A 13,837-nucleotide genomic window follows, 5' to 3' on the forward strand; every position below is an offset into this window, starting at 1 on the left:
GTCATTATTTCTCTAGTGCTTGCCCTCGCAGGAAACTGTACCTCCTTAATATACCCTGATCAAATATTTGAGTTGTATAATGTGAATATTAGCATAGATTTTTATCAACAAAACACTCCAGGAGATCTGCAGATTTACAATAAAAAGATCTGTAGAAATTTGTGCCTGAGACAGAATGCTTTCTAATCTCATTTATGAGTTTCAATTTAGGTTGACACAGCTTTGCCACACCCCAATTAAAGCAGGAGGAAGTGATCAGAATGATAGGAAGTGCGTCTGTCTTCTGTGTGGAACAGGTGGATGGTATTTTATAAATAGTGACACCAAGGAAACCATTTTCACACTTTGACTTCCTGTTGATAAAACAGAAGGGTGTGAGGTTTAGAAGTTGTCAAAGTTGCTCAAATAAGATATTTTATATTTTTTGTTCCAGTGAACTAATGTTCATTATAGAAGCAGTCAACTTCACTCTCACAGGTATTTGCTAGTCTGGGACCTCAGCAAAGAGTTAGTTAATAGTCACCTTTCCTCATACTTTTAAATTGTGTGCTTCATATTTCTAAGTCACTGCTCTGAGTTTCTGCTTAGACAGTAGTCCCTGCCTATGTGAACGTTGTCTACCAAGTGTGTCAAGCAATGAAGTGAATAGAAGTTAACTAGCGAGAGAGAATAGGACCACTTAAACTAGGTTGTACATCATAGTCAAACTGGGGAACATCAAACGTGAAGAAAGCAGCAAGAGTAAAATGCTCTTATTCTTAAGTTCCACCCCAACTCCCTAGGCGTGAGCTTTGGCTGGAGCTCTTCTGTATGCTCCCTAGATTATCCCACTGTTGCTCTGAGTTCAGCTACAAGGAAGTAGCAGGGTGGACCTCAGAATCCTCATTAACTAGCTGTCAGCTGCTGTTGCTGATGTCCATCAAGGTACAGCATTTTCAGAGTGTAGTGGAGAATTCCCAAAGCAGGATTGGAAGGGTGGATGGATAAAAAGAAAACAGACAATCAAAAAAACACTCAGGGCACAGGGCTTAGCATCCAAAGATACCCAGAGGAAGAAAGAACACTTGTAAAATGGAAAGTTCCTGATTTGTGTTTGGTCCAATGTTAGGAGTTTTCAGATGTATCGTTGAAGTGGTAAAGAGACAACAGATCCTTATGATAGTATAAACAATATTAAGGAGTTTGATGTTATCCTGCAGTCAATGGTAGGGGACCATGAGGGGAGAGAGAACATCTCATGAGTCTCATTTTGGAATACTGAAGCAGATGGGACCTGCATTTAGAGTACCCGATACATCTGGTGGTAGTGTGAAGTAGAACCGCTGATTTAAAATCAAGCCACAGAAGTTTGTGATGGAATGATGGTGGGTAGGTGAGGGAGGAATGAAAGATGACTCCTGTGCTTGGATGGCTGGATAGAGTGTAGGTGATCCACAATGGAGAAATTGGGCCAGTGATGCACAAGTCGATTGAACTATCAGACAATGATCCAATGACCTTGAAATTCATATTCCTCATCAATAAAAAAGCAACAAGTGCCATAAGTCACGGAGTGCTGTGCTGTCTTGGTTAACTGAAGTCGTATAACTAAACATGATAAGTGGGTCTTTTGCCTCCTGTCTTCACAGTTTTCTATCTGTTCTTAGTACCAGTGCACACAAAGCACAGACCACCAAGCCCATCACTTTCTACCTCTAACCATGCTCGGTAGCAGTTATAGTTTTCGCCTTTCCATCCTCCAGTACATAATTTAGTAAAGAAACAAGGAAGTAGTTGTGGGAGTGGGGGGGGGGGTTGGGGAGCAGGGCCGGGGGGATGGTATAGGGGACTTTCAGGATAGCATTTGAAATGTAAATGAAGAAAATATCTAATAAAATAATTTAAAACAATAGAATAAAGCCAATGTTCTTTCCTCATTTTAACCATTATTGAAAATAAAATTAAACATTCAAAAATGATTTCTGAAAAGCATTTGTGAAAATAGTCAAGTTTAGTTCCTTAAAGTGAGGTAACTCATTGCTTCATACAAACAGGTTATTGTCTTGTACATAGACTGGAACCTGCTTATTAAAGATGACTGATGTACAGGGCTAGTATATCCTTCTTGTGCCAACTCTTTTCAGAACTTTTCTGCTTATGTTTCAAAGAGGAAATTATTCAAACTGTGATGGAGCAAATCTACCCAGTGACCAAGCATCTTTCCATAAACTTTTATGCTATGAGAAGAAGCCTATCAAGAATGGAATGTGCTCATCACTGCTCTGTTTTATTCCAGTCTTCCCTATTATTCCCTATTATTCTTCCCTATTCTATTAGAAAATAGAACCGCATATTGTCAGGTCAGTTCCTTGAAGTGGGCAAATGAATTGTAACACACAAACAGGCTCACTGATAAAAGTCCTTGACTTTGTGTCTCAGCTTCTATGAACCCTACGTTATTTTAGCCCTATCTAAGGAATGATCCTTTGGAGTTTGAATATTTTTTCTTTAACGCCCTCATTTCTTTTGTGATTAAGTAGGAAAACTGTGATGGTTTGTATATGCTCAGCCCAGGGAGTGACATTATTAGATGGTGTGGCCCTGTTGGAGTAGGCCTATTACTGTGGGTGTGGGCTTTAAGACCCTCATCCTAGCTGCCTAGAAGCCAGTCTTCTAACTGCCTTCAAAACAAGAGGTGGAACTCTCAGCTCCTCCTGCACCACATCTGTCTGGGTGTTGCCACACTCCCACCTTGATGATAATGGCCTGAACCTCTGAACCTGTAAACCAGCCCCAATTAAATGTTGTCCTTATAAGAGTTGCCTTGGTCATGGTATCTGTTCACAGTAGTAAAACCCTAAGACAACCTCATTAAGAATAGGGAATGATAGCAAATTTAAAAGATTTTGATGGAACTATTTTAAATCTCCCTCCTTGAAACATTTGATTTTTAATAAAAAGATAATGGCTCCAGAAAATATACCTTTCTATTTGGTCTTACTGTACAGCAGCCCCACAGAATAACTACAGCTGAGACCAGTTAGGCTTAAAGGTGGGTTTCTGAAAACAACCAGAAATGTTTTGTTTGTTAATTTGCCAAGAATTACTTTCAATTCCTAAAGCAACATGCCTACTTACCCTTTATTTATCCAAAAAAAAAATGCCAAATTTTCTTAACACTGCAAGGAAATATTTTTCCAACATTTTTGGAGCTAGCAGCTGTGAGCTTGTCTGGGTGTGTGTGTGTGGGGGGGGGGTATGATCATCAATGGCAGCTGTTGACATGCACTATGATAATTAGAGCATCACAAAGAAGCAAAGTTCTATAACTTCTCTTTTCCTGGTGTGTGTTTGTATTGGTTATCTAAGTCAAAGTAAGTGTATTCTCTCTCTCTGTCTCTCTCTGTCTCTCTCTCTCTCTCTCTGTGTGTGTGTACATGTGTGTGTCTCTGTGTGTGTGTGCATATGTGTGTGTATTCACATGTATGTGGAGGTCAAAGACTGACATCTGGTGTTTTCCTCTCTAGCTCCTAACATTGTTATTATGTTTTGATATAAGTAACTTTCCAGATTTTGTGGCTCACTGATTGTCCAGACAGGCTGGCCAGCAAGGACCTGCAATCTCTTTGTCTCCATTTCAGAGCAACAGGATTTGGGGTATATACCTTCAGAAATTTTCATACAGGTTCTGGGGATCTGAACTCAGGTCCTTACACCTTATCCATTAAGCAATCCCCTAAGCTCCACTTTGTCCACTATGACAAAATGGTGTTAACCATCTGTAAAAGGAGAACTTTAGTTTGATGCAAGTAAAGAGTTACTTAAGGGAGTGTGTGGTGGTGTTGAGTATGCAACGCGTATCCTGATGTATGTTCTTAACGGGTATTCTTTCTCTCAAATGACTTAGCAGCTCACTGGCTGAGCCAAATGAGCTGGATTCTGGAAGCTGTACTCATTTACTGAGATAACATCTTTTTTTTTTTTTTTAATGTGACCTCATAAAAAGCAACATCTTTGTAGTCTACTTTTTGCTGGAGCTATGTAGCTGACAAGGCAGAGGTGTTCTGACTGGTGAAGGTTAATGATGTATATGGCTGTGACCTACAGGGTGCAAGTCAAGGAACCCGCACCTAATTTTGGTCTTTAAAATACTAAGTGTTTTGCAGAAAGTAGACCTGAACTTTAGCTTCAGTACTCATTAGCCTCCTGTTCTTGGTCAAGTTATCCAACTTCTACGACCTCAAGTTTGCTCATCTGTAAAATGAGGCTAATTATACTTATCTCAAAGTAGGTATTGCATCTTCATTAGAGGTGTTCAGTGAAATAGAATATGTGAATAGTTCATTAGGTGGGAGGTAGATTCTGTTTACTTTTGAATTAGTGTTAGATAGACTTTTCATTCTGCATTTCTATTTGGGCATTATCACATTTAGCAACATCATTTTTTTTTTTTTTTTTGGTTTTTCAAGACAGGGTTTTTCTGTGTAGTCTTGGCTGCCCTGGGACTCACTCTGTAGACCAGGCTGGCCTTGAACTCAGAAATCCACCTGCCTCTGCCTCCCAAGTGCTGGGATTAAAGGTGTGCACCACCACTGCCCGGTAGCAACATCATTCTTTATGACCATAATCATGAGTTTAAGAAAGCTTTGCAAGGCTTATATCCTTAGAACTTAAATATCTCCATATTTCATATGTGTTCACTATTGTGTGATAACATGGTTGGAATATTTACAAACACAGTGACATATGATTAAGGAAAAAATACTTAACATTCTGAGTAGAAAGTAGGTACTCTTCTCTGAATTATTCACGATGTTAAATACCCCAGAGGTTGCCTAAGGCTTCATTTCACTCTGCTAAGGTAAACCTACCTGGAATGTAGAGACTTCACTGAGAAATCTCTGCCTGTATTGGGAGAAGTGGAAGCAGTTTGATCAAAGCAGACAGGAAAACAAGCAGCTGTGGAACTGGGAGGGTTCAGGTAGGCGTCCCTGGTATGATCAGCGCTAGTTTGAATGGTGTTACATTGGCAACTTGTTTCTGATGGTTAGATATTGTCTTTAATTACAGAATAAGTCTCCTATAGACTTCTTAGCCATCACAATATTGCATTTCAGGACTTTGTAGCTGAATCATTACTGCTTCTGTTACGCTGTCACACTTGCCTCACGTTTGACATATTGGAAGGAAAAGGGCAATACTTGGAGACAGTGTTTATATGAAGGTGACATCAAGGCATCAGGGAAGACATTCTCTCCTGGAATACAGTTTCTTCCCACAATCTCAAAGCACACCTCCTCATGACCTCAGAGTTACACATCACACCTAGAATTGCTTCACAAGGCAAAATAAGTGTTGCATTAAAAACTAAAAAAATAGGCCTGGGAACATGGACCAGCTGGTTAAAGGGGCGTGCCTGAGTGAGTCTCATTTGCAGAAGGAAAAACCATACTTTACAATCCCACAAAGACAGGCAGATCCCTAGAGCATCCTGGGCAGCCCAGCCAAGGAAGTGAGTTCTATGAAAAAGTGAGAGAGACTCTCCTGAAAACAGTAGAATAGAGAGTGATTGAGGAAGAACCTGAACTTGACCTCTGGCACATACATGTACACACATGTGCATGCAAGCATGTACCTGTGCATGCATGTATCAATTTTTCTGCTGTACTTTAAAATCGGCGGTTACATTTTCAAAAATACTTTCTGATGAAGTACAGATAGCATAACCATTTTATAATGTGAGTTTTCTAAGTACCACTCTGGAAAGATAATAGTCTACTGAAAGCCTGGGATGAACTTTGAAGATTTATTTTCACATTTTAAAATTAGCCCATTTTATGCTATTTTACAGAAGCACCTCACTTCACAATAGGGTGCATTATGAGAAATGTATCATTAGGCGATTCTGTATTGTTTGAAGACCACAGCATGTACTTATACAAACCCGGAGGTTATACAGCGTTCATGTTTGGTGAAGACTATGGCTGCCGGGGACACTGGTGAACAAAACAACACGAGATTTAAATCCAGCACCAGAGAAAAATGAAGCAATCATAAGATACAGTCCACATGTGATGTAAGAGGCTGCTGACATCCTATCATATTAATTTGCTTTATAGTAAATTTTTCTCCCACACCCTCAGATAATGATGGATAGACAGTTATATTTTTATATTGTTGGTCATTATGGAATCTATATAATTGCATGAGCTCTGCCTGTATAAAAGAGCCTGTAGTGTAGGTTTGCAGACACAAAACCTTGCCACAAATATAAGTGATGTCATTGGATGGCCCTCATGTCACTAGGTGACAGGATTTCTTTAGCTCCACTATAGCAATCCTTCTGTCATGAAAGCTTGTCATAGGGTTCATGGCCATGCTCAGGTGTTGAGAGATGTCATGCTCATGGTAAGGTGAGAGCAGTGCACTCAGCCCAAGTGACAGCTCTACATGTCACTGTGAAAGCACTATGACACTTATTAGAATCAAAGTGGAGTCAACTGCGTTAACAATGACAACAAGGAAAGACATAGGTCAAGAGCCATGAGGGAAGCAATCTTATGTGCAGAGGCATTGTCTAAGAGGTATTACCACCCAGACCTCCTGGAACCACAGTCTTACACAGGTTACAGCCTTCTGCAACCCGTTTTTCTAGGAAGATAGATATGCCCTTAGCTACTGTCTGTTCATCCTCAGACAATACCCCCTTATTCTAATCATGTGACCTAGGACTGTTATGCTAAAATATGGGCTTCTCTTCCTCAGTGTTTGCTTTTAAAAGCTTGTCCTTGATCCAACCTTCTTAAGTCTGCCCAGAGTTTAATGCAGTTGTATATTTCCATTTATGTGACCTGCTCTCTCCCTAACTAGTCATACCTCAACAAATATCTGACTTTGAAGAATTCCTTATTGATTGCCATTTAGGTCAAAACCCTGTCTGGCTGCATGTGAGTCAAGATTAGAACTCATCTGGTTTTTTTATAGAGTCCTCTTGTACTCTCTTCTGTTTAAGTTACCTCCCCACAGAAAATATTTCCTGTTATTTGTCTTTTTCCCAGTGAAATTCGACCAGTAATGTGGTAACTTAATAAGTCACCTTAATCTCTCACAGATTTAGAGGCAATAAGTAAGAGATGTGATGATGTGATATTCTTCCATATGTCTGCATTCCCTCTAAAGACTCTGTGGATACATTGTCCTGGCCTTTTCAAGTTCTATTGTTTCAAGAATGCCTGGCTTATGGCCACATCACTCCAGTGTCACCTCGCCCCCCACTATCAAAGTCAAATGTTTATTTATTTATTTATCTTGAACTGTTTTTCTTGTTCCTCCTTTGAGTGTTCCTTATGAACATACAAATCATTTGAGCCCATTTGAGTATTTCAGCATGAATCTTTTCTCAGAAAAATTAGGTTTCCAAAGTGAAATCACTTTTCTAGGTCCTGGGTGAAGTGACGCAGATACCTTTGATGGTTTCACCTTCAGCTCACTACTGTGCTACTTTGATTTTTTTCAACATACTTACATTTTGCCTGTTCACGCGTGTGATAGACATGGAAGCAAATGTGAGTTCTTGGATTTCCTATCTTTCATTTTTTCTTCCTCCTCCTCCCCCCTCCCCATCTCTGAAAGGATTACCACAGAAAACTCTGGAACACCTCCACAGTTCATTAGATTTCTTTTGAAACTAGACTCTGTGAAACAGGACAAGGATGATTCCATGGAACACCTCGACAGTTCATTAACTTTCCTTTGAAACTATACAGTTTAAAGCAGGACAAAGATGAATCCATTGTATGTGGTCAAATGAGGCAACCCACAGGATACCTCCCAAAAGCACCTCTGAGGGAGAGAGCATCTTTACAAAATTCAGTTGATACAAGAAGTTTCTTGAGAGTCCACCGTTTTAAGACACAGTTGCATAGAAATTAAGTCTGTACCCACTAAGCCCCTAGACAAGAGGGCTTCTTTGGAAAGAAACAATTGGCACGCACCTTAGCTTTGAAGAATAATAGCCTCCCTTGCGTCCGTAGGCACTAGCGCCTGGGAGTTTCTTCCCATCTCTACATCCAGCCTTTCCATTTTCCCGAGATTCATTGTCATGCATTTGTTTCTTCCTCTTTAATGAATGGATATTGCTTTCCTAAAATTTAAATTTAGTTTCAAATACATATTTATGATATCATTGTCTGTGCTCAAGCAGGTGATTTTAAGATGATCTATAAGTATAACCAGGCAAATGCAGTGCTCAGATGAATTCTGCCAAGACATTTCCCATTAATCTTGGAAGTACTGCAGGTGCATTTATTAACACAGAGGACTTTGTAATAGAAACTCATGATCCTTGCTGACATATTAAGCCACTTTTAATTTGTTCTTATCATTATGAAACTTTTTATAAAAAAAAGATATTAGATAAATCCAGGGTCAAGCAGCATAGAGTGATTTGGGGCTCTTGGGGGGAAGCAGAGGGAGTTATTAATCTTATGTAAATGCTTACTTATTTTTCAAAGCTTTTAAGTCTCACCAAATCAGTAAGACACATGGACTATCTGGAGGAGGAGAAGAGGAGGAAGACAATTTCCTGTTTATTTAATTGATACATTGTAACTTTTTCTTGGCAGGTGGAGCCTACTAATGTAATCCACAGAGCACAATCATTATTAGAAATGTCACCATGACATTTGATTAATTCAGTCTATTCAGCTTTGGAACACAAATCATGTGTTTATTCTAACAACCTAATTAAATCCCCTTTCCTCTTTTGGTGTTTCTAGTATATTTAGAGATGTCCCCCACCCTTAACTTGGTTTATCTCTATGCACAGCTGAATTCTCTCTCCTGATGGTTACATTTACATTGCCCCATGACAGAAGCACACCATGTGTCTATATAACCTCATCAATGATTTGGTTATAACTGTGAATGATTTATGCATTTCACTGACGACTCATGTAGCTAGGAACTGAGTAGAAGGCCTATTTTTTTCTTTTACTACCTCTCATTATCCTTCATTTGGTTCTTGTTTTCTATGGAGTCCTATAATAAACTACTTCTAAGTTTCTCTTAATTAATCAATCAATCTTTATGCAACATTTTCAATGCCATTGTACCAGAAGAGTTGTCCCACCCTTTAGTCATTTGTTTGCTCGTTGAGTCTTCCAGTAGGTTTAGGTACCAAAGATAATATTCAGCATTAAAAAGAGACTGTAAAAGTCTGGGCCCTGTGGAAGCTGACATCTTAGTGATGGGAGACAGAGCAGTCATGCTCAAGCATTTATAATGTATTATATTGGGATATGTACTGTGTAAACCTATGACATAGGGTATCTTAGAAATTTGAATTGGTGAATTGAAGAAACTTTTCAAGTTTTATTAAATAAGTTGTTCAAGCTAGTCTTTGTAAAAAGATAACTTGGGGAGATACTCAAAAGCAAGGAGGAGGAAGGCTCTGTGGTGATCTGAGAACTATTATACATATTGGGGATGAAGACCAGTAGTATCAGAGCAGGAACACATCTGGTATGGACTGAGGACAGTAAGAATACATCAAGTGTATGGGAAATGACTTCAAGAGTTAGTGAGAAACCAGATGGCATAGGTAAATGCAGACTTTGAAAGTACTGGAATGCCACTGGAAACAACTGTGGTCAAAATGACACAAACCCTGTATTTCTGAGCAATGGCTTTAGAAACGTTCTACCTTTTGAGTTACCAGAATAGCATATTGACAACAGACAACCCATCCCAATATAAATGATCTAATGCTTCTGGGTGGCCATCTCATTTACCTAAGGGAAACCTAGACACAGACAACCAAGTTTCCATTCATTGTCTTCCAAGTGATTGGCTCAAATATTTGTTCTTATAAACCCACTGGACTAGGATGTGTAAATCCAACTCACCTAAACTTTAGTTCAGCGTCTGTTCATTACAGCATCTTGAACTTAATTTACCTCTAATTATAATGTCAACCCACAATGCTCTATGAAAATCACCCATGGGGAAATACAACCTCTGTTCCCCTGTCCATCAAACCATTTACTCCTCCCACTCCATCATACTTGGTTCTTTCTAGCCTAGATTATTCTTGTCTATAAAAGAAAAGTACCCTTTCCGCCTCTTTTCTTAGTTCCTTGAAGACCTTCTATCTGAACTTTATTTATATTGCAGTAGCTTCTATTCTATTTCAATATCCTTTTATTGCAAACGTTTCTCTGCCTTTACTTAGAGCCAGTTATGTTTTCTGTTTCTTAGAGATTTTGAATGGAGGAGGGGCACAGGCGATGGTAGTTTCTGAATAAAGGGCTCAGACTGGGTGTTGAGCAGGGAAAGAATGTAAAGCTGCATAGGGGATCAGGACTGGTGCTGAGGGACAACTTGAAATTGTATTAAAAAATTGCAACATAGTTTTGTAAGAAGTATTCCTACCTGTGTTTGCTTTTCCAAACCACAATATTTGTCGAGTTCATAGATAAAGGAAAGCTGTTGGACGGATGGAGGAAACAGATCAGGAGACAAACCTACAAGAGGCCCTCTGTTATCATATGTAAAATAGGTAATTCTAAGAGATGGCTTAGGAAACGATACAAGTAAAGATGGAGTTCATGAAGATTAAGCCAATGGATGAGGAGACACAGATGATTCGCCATGCTCTTTATTCAACCAGAGCTGTGAAGCTATCTTTTTGTAAATATGATTCCAGAATCTTAGATATCCCAGTGAACAAAGGCACCTGAATTCTCCATCGGGAGATTTGCATTCTGGGTAGAAGCAGAGGTTCTAAAGGAACCATCACTTTAAGAGATACAGGTTGTGGTGATTGAGTGTGGTACAAAGTCCTTAGTGGGGAGCACCTGGGAAGCTGTAGACTTAAAGTCGACGATCCGAGGAGGTCCCATAAATAGCAAGAAGCAGCCATGGACCAAAGCACCAGTGAATCAACGTGACCGAATGTACAGGAGAGTGTGGTGTGAGTTCTCATCCAAGACAGAACCTGTATCCGGATCCACACAACTGCAGGAGAAGGGGTTCTACTCACAGTGTAGGGAAGAGCCAGAATTATCTATCTGTGAGACGTGGAGGCTGGGACTTGCTCTCCACTAGACACTTCCTTGTCTCTGTATAATTCTAAAAGCAGAGGGGAAAGGAGTAAGTCTTTACTAATATTAAGCTTGAGAGAATAATCTGCACTGTGTGAATGGAGCCTTTACTACAGCATGGCACTGTAACTCCAGGGGAACTACAGAGGTAATGGGAAGACTTAACATTTATTTACTGGCTAAGTCAGGAACATGGAAAGGCTATTTGTTAAGTAGCAACAGGGAGAGACAGGAAGACAGAAACAAGGAGTGGGTAATGTAAATGGAATAGTTCAGGTAATTTAATAAGGCAGATGCAGTCAATATACACAATTGAGCAGCGTGAGCAGGGAGCCTCAAGGATTTTAAAGGATCATCAACCTTAACAAGGAAGGGGCACCGTGTCTTTAGCAAGTAGGCAATTAGTGATGCTTTGTAACAGTCTAGCCAAAGCAATGGAAAACCCTGGAGGTACACTGACCAGTGAAGAGCCGGAGAGCCAGGAGAACAGATAAAGCAGGTGCCATGAAGAGGAAAGCCACACAAATTGTAATTTAAATATATTTTTTTGGAAAGCTTTCAGTATAAACATCATAAATGTATTAATTTCTGAATGAGACGATGGTATGAATCGTGAGTACGGCTTGTGTGGAATTGTATTCAGATCACACCCAAGTATTACATTTACAGGCACATATCAATGAAATGGGAGCTAGATAGGAAAAAAAAAACATGGGTAGACACACCACATTTTTAGGTCAGTTTTCAGATGTTCTAGTTGATAGGATAAAAGGTTTTGTTGATACTAGTTTTGATGACTATAACCTTCACAAATAGAGCTATGACTTATACAAACTATTGTTGCAAGGAAAAGAGGGATTCCTAATTTTAGGAAAGTCATTTAGATTCTACTCACTTACAAATTGAAAACTATTTTCTACAGTAGTACTTACATATGTGAATTTAAAGGAAGAAACAAGACTATATAGAGGGATACATATGTAGACTTAAGTTTATATGAATTAAAAGTCTATATTTAAATATTTATAGTGATTATGTAGACACCACATTTGAGTTTACTGGAATATGATGTTTTTCCTTTAGTTTAACTTGTGAAATAGGACATTCCCATGAAACATGATGGAACTGTAAATTCCCTGTAAGAAAATTACTCGAGACTATCATTATTTGAAATTTCTTGTAGGCAAGGTAAGAAAATGACTCCCTGAAGGTACATTTACTCTTTAAGACCACGGGGTTGTCATTCTCCAGCACTATGAAGTAATTTCCTAAAAGGCACATCCCTCTGAATGTGTGAAATCCCAGAGCATAACTAAAAGCAAGTTTCGCCCTAAGTACTCGGTAGGCACTCCATAAATGAAAGCTAAATGGGTATAATTTGAGTGGCTGGTGATGATGCTTATGATTTAACTATAACCAAATGTCCATTATGGTGAATTAAATACATCTTCTCAGAACATTCCCTTCACTTAGTTCAATGCAAGATGATGCATGGGCTTCCAGAGGCAGAGTGCTGGCTCCCTGTTAGGTTGGGCCAGGAGTCAGTCACAAAGCCACCCTTCCCTATGAATGACATGTCTTGGTCTGCAATTACAAATGTAAACACTCCCATTAGTAGAACCTGCCCAACGTAAGTTTATAGCATAGAGAGTAATTGCTTTGCTGGGTAAAGAAAGGACATCTCATATTTTTAATAAGTCTCCTTGGGATATAGATGGAATAATTTCTACTTTTATCTCTTAGTAGTGAAGAAAATTGAACCTATTTAGTGTCATTGTTTCCTACTACTCTGTAAATCTTTGTTTTGTGAGAGCATACGTGATTCCCTCTTTCATATTCAGATTATAAATGACAGATGGTCTATGTATAGGGCCCAACGCACACACACACACACACACACACACACACACACACACACGGTTAGAGGATGAGTCGTTCCATGCACATAACATGCCATTGTATTTAAACACAGCATACAGCATAGTAATTAATGAAATTTAGCCAGATCACATGAGGACAGGACAATTGTCTTTGCATATATTGGGTAGCAATATGCTCTGTGGCCCTAGCATTTGATATCCTCAGAGGCAGTTTCATACAGTAAAGGCCATGAAAATATTGTCCTCTAGAATTTCATCATCTATAGTTTGAGTCACACATACAAACTCCTCTCTGGGTTATAGTCATTGAGTGTGTCTTTCTCTGGACAGACTTGCTGGTTTTTTTTTTTTCTTTTTCTTTTTTGCTTTTTCTTTTGGTGTGTGTGTGTGTGTGTGTGTGTGTGTGTCCCAGTATCTCACTATTTAGTGCAAGCTAGCCATAGACTCAGAATCCTAAATTCTCTGGCACCAAGTTGTGGTTACAGGTGTTTGACACCATATCCATCTCTTAATTGTCTTCAATAGAGACCTTCCTCCCTCTTGCTTTATCTTACTTTTTCTATGGTTCCACCTCTCACTCATTCCCTGCCTCGTACCCTCCTCCTCCAATCACTGCTTTGATGCTTCCTGGTCTTCTTAAAGAGGGCACTAGACTCGAAGGAGAAGGCAAGCAGCCGTCTCACTGGCAAGGATCTAGTTTATTTCACCAGCCAGATAGACTACAGGGATGCCAGCAAATTATCTGCGTTACAGAATAAGTTTCTAAGTGATTGCTCTCGAATGTGCTCCCTAAGCAGAGACTCAGAAAATGTGTAACTCTCCCCAACAAGCTTGGTTCAAAGCTTTATTTATAATTCACATGTACTTGTCTGTCAA

The 13,837-nt window shown here is 39.3% G+C and overlaps 1 protein-coding gene across 13 annotated transcripts in view; it reads right to left on the reverse strand.

The window, feature by feature from the left end:
- The window catches only part of Grik1 (glutamate receptor, ionotropic, kainate 1), a 394,963-nt gene that overhangs the window by 247,019 nt on the left and 134,107 nt on the right, over positions 1 to 13,837 (reverse strand). The gene's annotated exons all lie outside the window — the stretch shown is intronic.

Source organism: Mus musculus, chromosome 16 (assembly GCF_000001635.26).
Source record: "Mus musculus strain C57BL/6J chromosome 16, GRCm38.p6 C57BL/6J".
NCBI classification, from domain to species: domain Eukaryota; kingdom Metazoa; phylum Chordata; class Mammalia; order Rodentia; family Muridae; genus Mus; species Mus musculus.